The 14,075-nt window shown below is 34.2% G+C and overlaps 1 pseudogene; it reads left to right on the top strand.

Annotated features, from left to right (window-relative positions):
• The first annotated feature begins 2,209 nt into the window (after positions 1-2,209).
• On the top strand, positions 2,210-12,746 carry LOC126703563 (uncharacterized; annotated as a pseudogene).
• Positions 12,747-14,075: the final 1,329 nt, after the last annotated feature.

Here is a 14,075-nt window from a genome sequence, read left to right as displayed (position 1 = left end):
TGATTCCACACTCTCTGGTCAGAGTTCACATTGGAAAAATGAAAAAGAGACCAAAGGTCTTTATAACAATTTGGCCCAAGCGGTTAAAGATCCATTTTTCGTACAATCCTACAAAGAAGCAGTTTGAATAGAAGACTTGTTATCCAAATCTGTAGCAGAGTTGGTCTTGGAATATGATTCTGCATTGATATCCTTAACAGTGAAGAACTTATCAACTTTCTCTCCCCCCTAAACTCTGGTAGCTACTAGCTAGTGGGGAGGGCTGTGAGGTTGGAAGAGAGAAATAGACAGTGGAAAAAGGGAAGGAAAATAAAAACATTAATACGAAATAAAGTAAAAAAAGAAGGAAAATAAATTATATTATATACATTTAAAAAAAAAAAAAAAAAAAAACTAATGTGACTTAGATCGAGTCAAACCCACAACTAATGAAATTTCCGAGAAACCGATTGAAAAGAGTCAAGACAAAGGTTCATTATGGGGAGTAATTGCATTCTAGGTACGGAGCAGTGGTGGAGCCGCATGTATCCTTGGCCTCTCCAAAATTTTTAATTTCTTTTACAATTTAAGTATATTTTATCAATATTTAAAAGTTATATGAAAAAAATAGGAGTTTTCCTCCAAAAGAAAGCATTGATCAAATAATTTAGTAATTTTTTTCTAAAAAAAGAGAGTCTAGAGTTGATATATAATTGTAATATAATGAAATATTTAGGTAGTAAGTTTTGTGAGTAAATAATGAAAATGTGGAATCTCTAATTTTTAGCTCAATTTCAATTCCAATTCCAATTAACACGTTCAAATCATTCAACATTAATAATATATGCAATTTGGTTGAAATTTCCTATTCTCAAGATTTTATCAAGAACTAAAAAAGCTCATATGACACTTCAATTATAACATTACGATATTGATTTATCAAACATGAATGAAGTTTTGCAAACAAATTATATATTTTATATTTTCTCTCTCTCTCTCTCTCTCTCTCTCTCTCTCTCTCTCTCTCTCTCTCTCTCTCTCTCTCATATATATATTATGTGGATTTTTTAGGGGAGTGCCTATTTTTTATTTGAGTTTATCTTGACAAAATATATAGTTCGGCCTCCTAATACAAAATTCCTGACTCCACCACTAGTACGGAGCACTAGCATTTGAGGATGAAAAAAAAAAAAAAAACTTATTTTACATCCTCAAACACTACTTTATCTATTTTATCAACTCATTTTATAACTCACTTTATATTCCATTTTTTATTTTTACATACAATCCAATAAAATAATATAAACTACCTAATAAAAAGTATTTTTATCTCCCTTTCCTCCCACTATCTTTTTTTTCTTCACACACAATTACAAAATTAAATATTATTTTTTTTCTTTACAACCCATGAATAGTCCTTACTACTCATAGATTGCAATTTTTTTTAGATATACTCAAATGGAGTGAGTTTTTGCTCTCTTGGGTTGTAAAATAGTAATTGGAGAATGTTTACACCTCAATGTTAGTGCTCTTAGAAAGCTCAAAAGAATAAAAAAACTGATAATCAATTGTGGTTTTAGGATCACGAATAGTTTCACAATTTTTTTTGTTATAATTTTGACGTGATAGACATTTCTCAATTTTATCTCCATCACCTAGGCTTGTTACAATTGTAACAAGAAATTGGAAAATAATTCAGGTTCTATATATTTTTTTCCTAATCATAAATGACATTATTATGGGAAAAAAGTGAAAAGGAGACCCATCGAAGTCCAAAAGTCTTGGTCGTCCACTATGATTCCACACTCTCTAGTCAGACTGTCAGAGTTCCCATTGGAAAAATGAAGAAGAGACCAAAGGTCTTTAAAACAATTTGACCCAAGCGGTCGAATCAGTGCGAAAAGCTCCACTTTTCGTACAATCCTGCGACGCTCTACTATTCTCTCTCATCAACCTTGTTCTTCGTCGAAAAGTAAGCTAAGCTAACTTCACCACCGTGGGTCTATTTAGATATAATTTATTTTTATTGTAACGAAAAATAGTATAATATGTGAATAGTAGTATGAGACCGTAAAAAATATATTTTGTCTTTATACAGTAAATTCTTGTAATTACTGTTCATATAAAAAAAAAACCTGAAAACATGCCGTGGATCCAAACACTCCTTCTATACATAGTGTATATATATATATATATATATATGTGTGTGTGTACATTTCATACCCTCTCACTCTGCTCTCTCTCTCTGTAAGCAAAAGCAGAAATCTCTGGTTTTTCAGCTTTTTGTGTTTGTGTAGTTTTTACGTACAGATATGGAGGCTGCAGCAAGAGAACACATTGAGGAGATACGTAGAACAAAGTTCTCCATTGGAGGGGAACAGAACCCATTAATAGAGGATCTTCACCAGGCTGTCAAGAACCTCTCTGCTGAGCTTTATGCCAAGGATGCACATTTTCTCATGGAACTCATTCAGGTTACTTTCTCAACTTCATTCATTCTTTCTTAATAGTATATGTTTGTGTGTTTGTGTTTTTATTTTTGTTATTGGCTCTCAATGATGTATATGTTTGTGAATATCAGAATGCCCATGTCATTGTTCTTCAAATTAAATTTTTAAACGATTGAGTAATGATTATCAGATCCTCACTGTTGTACACAATCGTGTTTTCAAAAACACAATTTTATAAGGAGTGTGTGCAAGCAACATTAAGAATGTAACAAGAGTTAACATAAATGTCCGTTAATACTTTCCACCACCTTTTTTTTTTTTTTTTACGATTTTTTCACAGACGTCTGTGGCTAGAAGATTTTAGCTTCTGATTGTGCTTTTTTTTTTTTCTTACTTTTTTTTCAAGAGGTAACAAAATTATTATTTTTAATTAACTTTTATATTTTGGATAAAACATAGGCACACAACCTTAGAGTGTTTGGTTTCACTTATAATTTAGTTCCCATAACTCATATCTTTAACTCTACTTTTTCACTCACTTCAGAGAATATTTATTTGGTTTCATATCGTGGATACTTATCTCATATCTAAAACTTAAATTTGTGCATAAAGTAATGGGACCATTAAAACACTTTCCTCAAAATTTGGAAATATCCAAATTTTGTTTTCAGTTTTTGTAACTCAAATTTAAAATTTTAGTGGGGCTCATGTTTGTTTGTTTTCTTTTTTTCTTTTTTTTTTTTTTTTTTTTTTTTTTTTCTTCAGTTTTTATCAATCCAAACACCCTTACGTCTGATCTTTTAAAAGATAAATTACTAGAAAATGTGGGATGCCAAACTCACTCAAAAGACAAATTATTAATTTTACATGGGCCAACCAGGGGACACAACTTTGTTGTATGTTATTCACATATTCTATCTTAGAACTGATTTTAGATGGAAGGGGTATACGATGTATTACATGTATCTGATGGGGTGTGCTATGGCTCCGGCATCCGTTCTAATTGCTGCTTAGCTTCTGAGGTTGTTTTTTTTTTTTTTTTTTTTTTTTTTTTTTTTTTTTTAATTTATGGGTTAGATAAAGACAAAAATATTTCCTTTAAATTATTTTCAATAAAACTGGTTTTATTTTGGGTATTTGTAATTTTTGTAGTTGGTTTAATTTTTTTGGATTTTTATACTTTGTTTAAGATTTTAGGTCTATAGTTTTTTTTTTTTTTTTTTTAATAGTCTTTAAAAGGAGGAAAATGTTAGAATTATAAATTTTTTTACAAATTACTGATGTGGTGAGTGGTTATTGGTAAGTAAAAATTAGTGTAAGTAGTAGGTCTAAATGTGAACTAATAAGAATTTGTTACATCAATAAATTGTAAAAAAGTTTGTGGTTATAGCATTACTCTTGAAAGAATTAATGATATTGTTAAAGAGAGGGTAAAGTGTAATTTTATAGAATTGCCCCCAAGTCAAACTATGCCTCCGTCCCTGTGTACCCCATGTGAGATGGTAAATATATATATATATATATATATATCAAATACATGATAGATTTTCTCGGGGAGGAGAGGGAAATAAAGGGAGAAGGTTAAATTAATCTTTACTTCAAAATTAGAGAAAGTCTATGCTTAGAGAAAGTCAACATTTTCACAATAACCTTGATTTGAGTTGTGGTGGGTTTGGATGCAATCTTATTTTATTCCAACTTTAAGGCTGATAGACACTTTAGCTTGTGAAATTTTGTTGGGGCCATAGAAGAACTCTTAAAATTAGCAAAAGATAGTTATAATTGTTAATTTATATGATAATATCGTTTTCTCTCCTTCCAAATTAACATCCAAACAAAGTGGAGTACTCTTTTACTTAATTTTAAATTAAATGGGGGAAAATGCAATCATTCTCTTGGCCTTTTCTCTCCTTCCACTCTATTCTCTCTCACTCCAAACTTCTAAATTAAACACAGTTTCTATGAAAAAATGTTTACTATATAGACTTAGTGTTAGATGTATTTATGGAGCAAAAGAATAGGGTTGACTTTTGTTGACTTATGTATAATGTTGAATTATTTTTTGTCAGAATGCTGAAGATAATAATTACTTGGATGGAGTGGATCCATCCCTTGAGTTTGTCATAACTTCTGAGGACATTACAAACACAAGGGCTCTAGCAACATTGCTGATTTTCAACAATGAGAAAGGTTTCTCATCAAAAAACATTGACTCTATTTGCAGTGTTGGTCGGTCCACCAAGAAAGGCAATAGGAAATGTGGTTATATTGGGGAGAAAGGTACTCTATCTAGTTTCCTAAAATTACAACTTATACTAGCCAATCTAGTCTAAGTATTGTTATGAGAACTAGTAACACCAAAAGTTGTTATATATGGTTTATTCAAAATGCTATTTTGTCAAGAAAACTATTAATAATATTAATGGGGTTGACTTGGAAAGAAGACAGAACAAGCATGACAGTTTTGATTTGTTTGTTTAATTCAAACATCAAAATTCCTTGATCCACAATAGGAAGAAATTATTAGGTCAACCTCTATGTCTCATTTGTATAAATAACAACATTTTATTGGTTAGGAGGTTAGGGAGGCAGTCCTCCCGGTGGACCTAATAATTTCTCCACAAAAGGAGCAACTTTCACATATTATTCTCCAGTGATAAATGCTAACTTAAGAGTCATATGAAATATGAGTTACAATAATTGCTTGAATCAGGAATGAAATGTTGTTGCCATGGAAAAAGAGTTCAAAGCATAAAATCTATAAATAAATCTTCTTGCATGATGAAATTTTGCAAAGTCAAAATACAGCTTATAGAAAACGTGAACAAACAAGTCAAGGTATGAAGGAATGTAAATATTTAACAATTGATTTTGATAGAGATAATGTGTATTAGTCTTTGGTATTTAAGCCAACATATATTCTTAGTCACCAATAAGCTTTAGTTCAAATGACACTTCCTCTTGTAAAAATAACTTTGTTCAATTTAGTCTTTCCATTTGTCTTTGTTAGATTTTAGCTGTTAAGGACCTCCCCTCCCCCCACCCAAAAAAAAAAAAAAAAAGAATTTAGTTTTGTATTAAAGGATTTTTTTATTTTTTTATTTTTTTTATTTTTTTTTATTTTTTTAAGTTGATAGAGATTAACTAGATGACTGAATTGAACAAAATTGAAAGTTAGGGTATTGAATAAGGTGAAGTTAGAGTATTGAATTTTAGCCAAATATTTTCAAAGACAATTGTTTTTTTTTTTCTAGGGTGTATGGTTGTGTTTTTGAAAACCATTTTCTATATTTTTATACAGATATTAAATAAAAAATTTAAATCATAACTTTTAAAATATTAATCAGAACAACTAAAATCAATCTAAAATCAAACTTAAAAATAAGGATGAACAAAATAAAATTATTGAAAATTACACTAATAAGCCCAACTATTATCTAAACTTACACGTTGAAATCATAATTAAAAATATTTGAAACCTCCAAACTGGCACTTTAAATTTTTTTTTGTATGACTTTTAAAATTTTGGGGCGATTCCCAAAAATTTGAGGCCTATCGTGGTTATTTTGCGGATTCATGAGATATTTTTGTCATTTCAATGTTTTAGGGATTTTTTCTTTTGTTTCATTTTGGAGGTTCTAGGGGGTATTTTGGTTGCCAAGAGTATTGTAGCTCAATTGACACCTCCTAGTGTTTCCAACGGAGACAATTCAAATCCCCTCTCCCCCATTGTAACCATCTATTATAGAAAAAGAAAAAAAATAGAGAGGGTTTTCTAGTCATAGTGTGTGTTTGTATTCAACTTCTGCGTCCACGTTTAGCGTTTCCTGCGTTTCAGCTGTTTTTTTTTTTTTTTTTTTTTTTTTTTTAGCCGCACTTGTTGACTTTTTGTCCGTGAACAGTGCATTTGTGCACTGTTCATGGACCCACAAATTACACTTTTCAGTAACTTTTTCATTAAAAATGGGTCCCACGATACTATTCACACATTTAAAAATTATTTTGCTACAGTATTTTCAGTTTTCAGTTTTCAGTTTCAGCAAAATAAGTTCTATCCAAATACACCCATAGTGTGTTTTAAAGGTATTTCGTAAGTTTAGGGGTTTTTGGGTATTATGTTTGTTTTGAGAGGGTAATTTTGTCTTTTAGAAAATTAAGGTTTCTTCTATCATTTTAGAGGTTTTCAAGAGTGTATTTTTATCATTTTATAGGTTTCCAAGTTATTTTTGTCATTTTGTAGTTTCAAGGGCATTTTAAAATTTTTGAGGTTACTCTGGCCATTTTTGGAGTTTATGGGTATTTTTGTCGTTCTAGATGATTCTAGGATATTTAGGTCATATTAGAGGTTTTTGAGAGATATTTTTATTATTTTAAAGGTTTAAAGGCTATAATGGTCATTTTGAATGTTTCAATAGCATTTTGGAGGTTTTGAGGGAAATTTTGTCATATTATAGATTTTGGGATACTTTTGTCATTTTGGAGGTTTTCGTTCTTTTGAGCCTAAAAAGTGTAAAACATTTTTAGACCCTAAGAATGTATTTTTCCTGATTAACAGAAAATAATTTCAGTTTGACCCAATTTTTCAATTGTCCCAAACCCTCAAAAACGAGGAAAACATTTTTTGAGAAATGTTTAACATTGGAACAAACAAGTTGTTAGTCAAGAACATAAAGACAAAGTCAAATGATTAGAGCCAAAATTTGTTATAATTAAATGCAAATCCTTAAAACCATAAATGGTTCTTTGAATCTAAAACGAAACTCCAGAGCTATTTGGTCCACCATTTTTAAAATATGTTTTTAAAATAGGTAAAAACAGGTTTGAACATATTTTCCAAGCATGTTTTTGTATATGTTTTTATTCTTTTGTTTGAGAAATCCTCACTTAATGGCTTAAATATAAGATATGCATTCTAAAAGTTTGCTGTACTTATAAAACCTGTGATGTTCTTGTGAAACTACATTGAAAAAATGTCGTTAAAATTGGAACCTTTTTTTAAAAATAAATTACAATTACCAATGGAATTGACAGCCCCCAAGCTCTTTCTCTCTCTCTCTCTCTCTCTCAATGCTTGTGAATTGACTTCTATTCTAATCTTAAGATGTCAATGTAGAGTATTATGTGTTATATACTCAATTATAGTGAAAGAAAAGGATAATTACTGGACAGGATAATTTAGTTGTTCTCTTATTGCTCTAATTAGCATATTCTATTGTTAATATACAGGAATTGGATTTAAGAGCGTCTTTCTGGTTAGTTCTCAGCCATGCATATTCAGCAATGGATATCAGATACGGTTCAATGAAGAGCCTTGCCCACATTGCAATCTTGGGTACATAGTTCCTGAATGGGTCGAGGAGAGTCCAACTCTTTCGGACATCAAAAAAATATATGGTTCTGGGACCACTCTTCCAACAACAACAATAGTCTTACCACTAAAGTTCGATAAGGTCGAACCTGTGAAGCAGCAGCTCTCAAATGTTCATCCTGAAGTTCTATTGTTCCTATCAAAGATTAGGCAACTTTCAGTCAGGGAACATAACAAGGATCCAAGGCTGAATACAGTAAGTGCAATAGCAATCACAAGTGAGACTGAATTGGTGGAGAGGAAGAACATTGATGCTGTGTCCTACACAATCCATCTCTCTGCTGATGAAAATGGTAAGGGGTCTGAGGGAGAATGCAGGTACTTTATGTGGAGGCAAAAGTTTCCTGTCAGGCAGGAAAACAAAGTGGAAAGGAGAATGGAAGTTGAAGAGTTGGTGATCACGTTGGCTTTTCCTTTTGATGAGCGCCTCCACAGGGGAATGAGCTCACCTGGGATCTATGCATTTCTTCCCACAGAGATGGTTACTAACTTTCCCTTCATAATTCAGGCAGATTTTCTTCTTGCCTCATCAAGGGAAACAATTCTCTTGGACAATAAGTGGAACCAAGGGATTCTTGACTGCGTGCCCTCTGCTTTTATCAATGCTTTTGATTCACTAGTTATAAATTCCGGGAATGCGCCAGTGTCTAGTTTGGCTCCCATGTTCAGGTTCATTCCCATCAACAGCTCTTCTTATCAAGAGTTAAATGTTGTCCTGGAGTCCATCAAATCAAAGCTTCTTGAAAAAAGTATTCTTCCAAGTGAGTCATACATGGAGCAGCAGTCCTTTCATCAACCTCGTGAAGTTGGTAGGCTTATGCCTGCTTTCTGTACCATTCTGGAAAAGGCAAGGGAGCAAAAGGTGAGCTTGGCTCATCTTTCATCACATGGAAAGCACATTTTGAGCTCCTCATTTGATAGAACAGAATGTGATAGCATTCTGAATTTCCTGGGTGTGGAACTAGTCAACAACGAATGGTACGCAGAGTGCATCCAAAGTTCTAAACTTGTTAAAGGAGTGTCAGAGGACGTGTACTTGGAGCTTTTACTGTTTCTTTCTGATAACTGGAGGTTCAAATTTGAATTAACCAAAATCAAGGACATTCCACTGATAAAATATGTGGATCTTTATGGCGATGTATCTTTGTGCAGCATAAATGAATCCAAGCAGTTGAGTCGTGACAGAGTGGTGTCCTTATCCCTTCATTCTGATCATATCTCATGGCTGATTGATTGGAACAAGGAATTCAAATGTCCAGCCAATTACTTTTTTTTGCCGAAAAGCACACAAGAAGCTATTCGGGTCTTCTCTAAGAGGGATACAGTGTCATGGTGGCTACGAGATCATGTGAATATTAGTGCTATGAGCGTCTATGAATATGCACTTCACCTAAATAAATATCTCAATAGCTGCCAGAAGCGTGCCATTGCCTTTGTTCACTTCTTGTACCACTCGCTTCGAAAGTCTTTTCTTTCCCAACAGGAGGTTGGTGTTTTATGTGATTCTATGCCACTTGTGGATAACTATGGAAATCTAAAGAGTCACAGGAAAGGGGTTCTTGTCCCTGCCAAGGGAAGCAAATGGGTGGGATTGATTGGTTCAAATCCATGGAAAAATGAAGGCTACGTTGAGTTAGCAGAAGACTACTTGCAACCAGGCTATTTTGCTGATGAATTTGCTTCTGGAGAAACACTCTTGGAGTTCCTCAAAACTCATGTTGTAGCTTCTGATATCCCTGATATATCTCCTCCTAATGCTGCAATTCCTACAGTATCATCACCACTCACCAAGAAAAATGCACTCTTGCTGTTGGATTGGATTCGGAATCTGAAACTTAGAGAAATTTACATTCCCGAGAATTTCTTGAAATGCATAAAGGAAGGTAGCTGGCTGAAAATTACTACCAGTGGCTGTCCTGGTTACCGGCCACCTTCAGAGTCATTCATGCTTTCCTCTTCAGTGGGAAACATTTTGCAGAACGGATCCGTGCTTGTTGATATTCCGTTGATTGATCTAAGTTTTTATGGTGATGAAATAAGTGAGTATAAGGAGGAGCTGAAGAAAATTGGTGTCATGTCTGAGTATGGAGAAGCATGTGAATATATTGGAAAGCGTCTTATGTCTTTCACAGAATACTCCACTTTAAGTAGAGACCAAGTGCTGTCTATACTAAATTTCATCAGATTTTTGAGGGAAAAGTTTCTTCCCCAGGATGAGTTCATCAACAGTATCAAGAATAAGAGATGGCTAAGGACATGCTGTGGTGACAGGTCTCCAGTTGAAGCTGTTTTGTTTGATGCGGAATGGAAAACTGCATCACAAATCAGTAGCATCCCCTTCGTCGATCGAGATTACTTTGGAGAGGAAATTCTTTCTTATAGAGAGGAACTCAAGTCACTTGGTGTGGTAATTGGCTTCAGTGATCGTTATAATCTTGTTGTAGACAACTTAAAATCTCCTCCAAGCTCGTCTCTGACAGCCGAGGCAGTTCTTTTGATACTGGAATGTATGCGACGTCTAGGATCAGATAACAAACTTGTTCAGGCGTTGAGAGGTGTGAAATGCTTTAAGACGAATCTTGGGTACAAACCTCCGGGAGAATGTTTCTTGTTTGACCATCAATGGGTTTGCATTCTACAGGTTTTTGAAGGTTTTGCATTGATTGATCATGATTTCTATGGAAGCAGTATCTTCTCTTACAGAAACGAGTTGAAGCAAACTGGGGTGAAGGTGGATTTTGAGCAGGCGGTAAAAGAATTTTCTGACAAATTCAAGCTGGAGGCATCCTTCATGACTAAAGAAATTGTTCTCTCTTTTCTTTCATGTCACAGACAGCTAAAAGATAGTCCTTTTGTGTTTCCTCCAGATCTTGAGAAGAACATCCGTGACCTTAAGTGGTTGCAGACTAGGCGTGGTGATAAGAGACCTCCGAGAGATTGCATTCTGTTTGGGCCAGATTGGCAGTCAATTTTACCAATTACTATTGACCTCCCTTTCTTAGATGATAGTGACAACTGTTATGGCAAGGACATTCATAAATACACGGAAGAGCTGAAGAGCATGGGAGTTGTTGTTGAATTTAAAGATGGTGCGAAGTTTGTTGCAGCTGGTCTTCACTTTCCCTATAATCCTGCTCTGATAACTGCTGAAAATGTGTTCTCATTGCTGGAATGCATACGGATTTTAATCCAAGGAGAGAATTACTCCTTTCCAGATCCTTTCCTAAAACAAAATTCTTGGAAATGGTTGAAGACCACTAAAGGTTATAGGCCTCCAGAAAAGTGCTTATTGTTCGATCCTAGGTGGGGCTCTTATTTGGAGCGGACAGATGGACCTTTTATTGATGAAGATTTTTATGGTTCTAATATCACACTGTACAAAGAAGAGCTCAAGGCAATAGGAGTCACCCTTGATGTTGAAGACGGATGTTCATTGATTGCCAGGCACCTCGAACTCCATGTCCATTTCCATTTCCCTACTATAGTTCGAATATATAATTACTTGAGTGTATGTAATTGGGAGAATGACAGTGAACTTACAAAAGGGATATGGATCCCATATGGAAATAAGAAAGGAGAGTGGGTCAGCCCCTGTGAATGTGTTCTGCATGACAAGGATGGTCTCTTCAGTTTGCAGCTGAAAGTGCTTGACAAATATTATGAGCAAAATTTACTTAACTTCTTCTCACGTGCTTTCCATGTTAAATGCAATCCTTCAGTTTCCGATTACTGTAAGCTTTGGGAGGCTTGGGAAATTTCAGGACACCGATTGTCAAATGATGACTGTCTTAAGTTCTGGGGGTATGTTTTGAAGCACTGGGATGAAAAGACTGAGAAAACTATCACTGAGAAGCTGGTGAAATTGCCAGTTGCTTCTGGCTCAGATGAAGTTTTGCTGTTCAACAAGCATGATGTTTTTATTGCTGATGATCTTCAGCTGAAAGATCTCTTCAATCGTTTTTCTGCTCAATCCCTATTTGTCTGGTACCCTCAGCCAAGCAAGCCTTCTTTACCTCAGATGAAGTTGTTTGATATTTACAGGAAGATTGGTGTTCGCACTATATCCGAGTCTGTAGAGAAGGAAGAATCATGCACAGTGGAATGGTGGATGTTGCTCAACTCAATCAGGTGAATCCAAAGGAGAATTTGATTACAAAAGATCTGGTTACACTCATCCTTGGTTTTCTAGCAAATCCAGTGATGAAAATGGAAGCTGAAAGAAGGCATGAAATTATCCGAGGGCTTCTGAATATTACTTTCCTTGAGATAGTTGAACCGATAAGCGTAAAGTACAGTTTATCACTTTCTTCAGGGGAGATCGTGAATGCAAGAGCAAGCCGAATGATATGCTGGGATAGAGAGTCTTCAAAGTTTTTCACACAGAAGTTGGACAGGTCTAGTGCATATAAGAATCAAATTGAATATGCTACATATTTTTCTGAAGCAATATCTGAGGGTGTGTTATGGGGGAACTGTGATCATATTGGTGCACTCTCTGAACTGATCAAGCTGGCCTTCGTGCTGGAATTTGATGAGGAAGCTGTTAGGTTTTTAATGGAGTCCAAGAATTTGCAAATATACTTAGAGGATGAGCAGTTCCTTGCATCTGTATTTCCTTCTGACTAGTTAGATATATACCATGAACTGTTAATATTTTTAAGTGTTTCTTTCATGTATTCCTTGTGTGCTTCTAACAGTGTTTTTGGCGTAAATGTCAAAAGAATGAATCGGTTGCTGCTATTCTGATTCTAATGGTCATTATAAGGTGTTAACCTTATATTGTTTTGTCCTAGATTTTCCTTTCTTTGTATTTCTATTTAGGGGTGATACTCTTGTAATTCTGAACTAAATGGTAATGTTTGGTATTGGCATGTATATATATTTTTGAGCCTCAAGTTTTGGCTTTTTGGATTTTGTTGAGCTATGGACCAAAACATGGTCTTTGACATATATGGCCTTTTAATAATTTTAAGTTTATTATCATAATTTTAATATTTCTAAGTTAATTATGTTCTTTATTTGACTTTTAAGCAATTAAATGACTTTTTGTGGCTTCTCAGATTGTATGGATTACCTGTGTGTATATTGTGTTATATACATGATTAAGAGGTGTTATTAATTGTAATGTTATTAGTCTGTTTGGAATATGGTGTTGATATGGCTATCATTTTCCTCAAGTCATAAAAATAATATTTGGGCTAGGTCAGTAATATTGTGTGGCTTAGGGGTACTGTAATGCAACACGATCCTTCTCATGGACATAAATGATATTAGTGGAGAAAATTGTGATACTTGAGATTGATTGGATTAGATTGGATTGTATGATTATTTTGTACAAGGATGTATTGAATCCTACAAAAGACGCGTATAAGGTAGATCTGAACTATGTAAGCAATCACAATAAGCCTTAATTTGACTGCATTCTTTTTCCAGTCATGAGTCATGACATTAGTTTTGGTTTATTTCCTGTTTTATTTTTTTAATGTTTTTTGCTGGACCTATATATATTTAAGTTTCCGTTTATTTATTAATGTTTAATATTTGCTGCACATAAGTTGTTAGGTTTGCTAGGTTCATATAACTTCATTGAACAAGTTCCTGTGTTAGTCTGAGCGTTACCAAGTTCATTGTTTGTTCATGCTGGATCAATTGACCTCATTTTGCAAATACTTCAAATAGTCTTTCTAGAACCTTCAATGTCTAGCTTAATTGTTATTATGATGACTAGTCCAAAGGCCTATGATGCTCTGTGTCTAGCCTGTGAGGAGCCAAATGAATGGTCTTTTGTTGAGCCAAAACGATTCTTTTTCAGAACTTTCAAAACTCACTGATTTGGGTGAGAAAAATGTCCAAGAGGAAAACAGAGAAAGAAAAAAAAAATTTTGCTTGTACAGAGGCATTGAGTGAGAAACAAAGAGACAGATGGGACAGCAGGGGGAGACTGAGAGGGGAAGAGGGAGAGGATGAGAATTATGGGAGCAGAGAGTACTTTTACCTACTCGTATAGTGTTGTGCATGTGTGGGTTTCTAGTAAGGTATATTTGATTTGCAGCTACCAAGCTGAGCTGTGCAATTCAAAAGCAGATCGAGGCTGATCTTTTGGATATCATCCTCACAAAGGTATGCTCTTTTCTTTCTTGGGAAAAAATGTTAAGCCTTTGATTTCTTTTTGTTTTGTGTAATTAATTAATATACTGCTTCTAGGCATAACATGTGTAATCTGTGATTTTGGAATCTAGCTTTCTCAATTTAACGAAATGTTGGCCAAGGCATATGGG

This window comes from Quercus robur, chromosome 10 (assembly GCF_932294415.1).
Source record: "Quercus robur chromosome 10, dhQueRobu3.1, whole genome shotgun sequence".
NCBI classification, from domain to species: domain Eukaryota; kingdom Viridiplantae; phylum Streptophyta; class Magnoliopsida; order Fagales; family Fagaceae; genus Quercus; species Quercus robur.
Note: the sequence above shows the minus strand (reverse complement) of the source record. Positions and strands in the feature narration are given on the sequence as shown.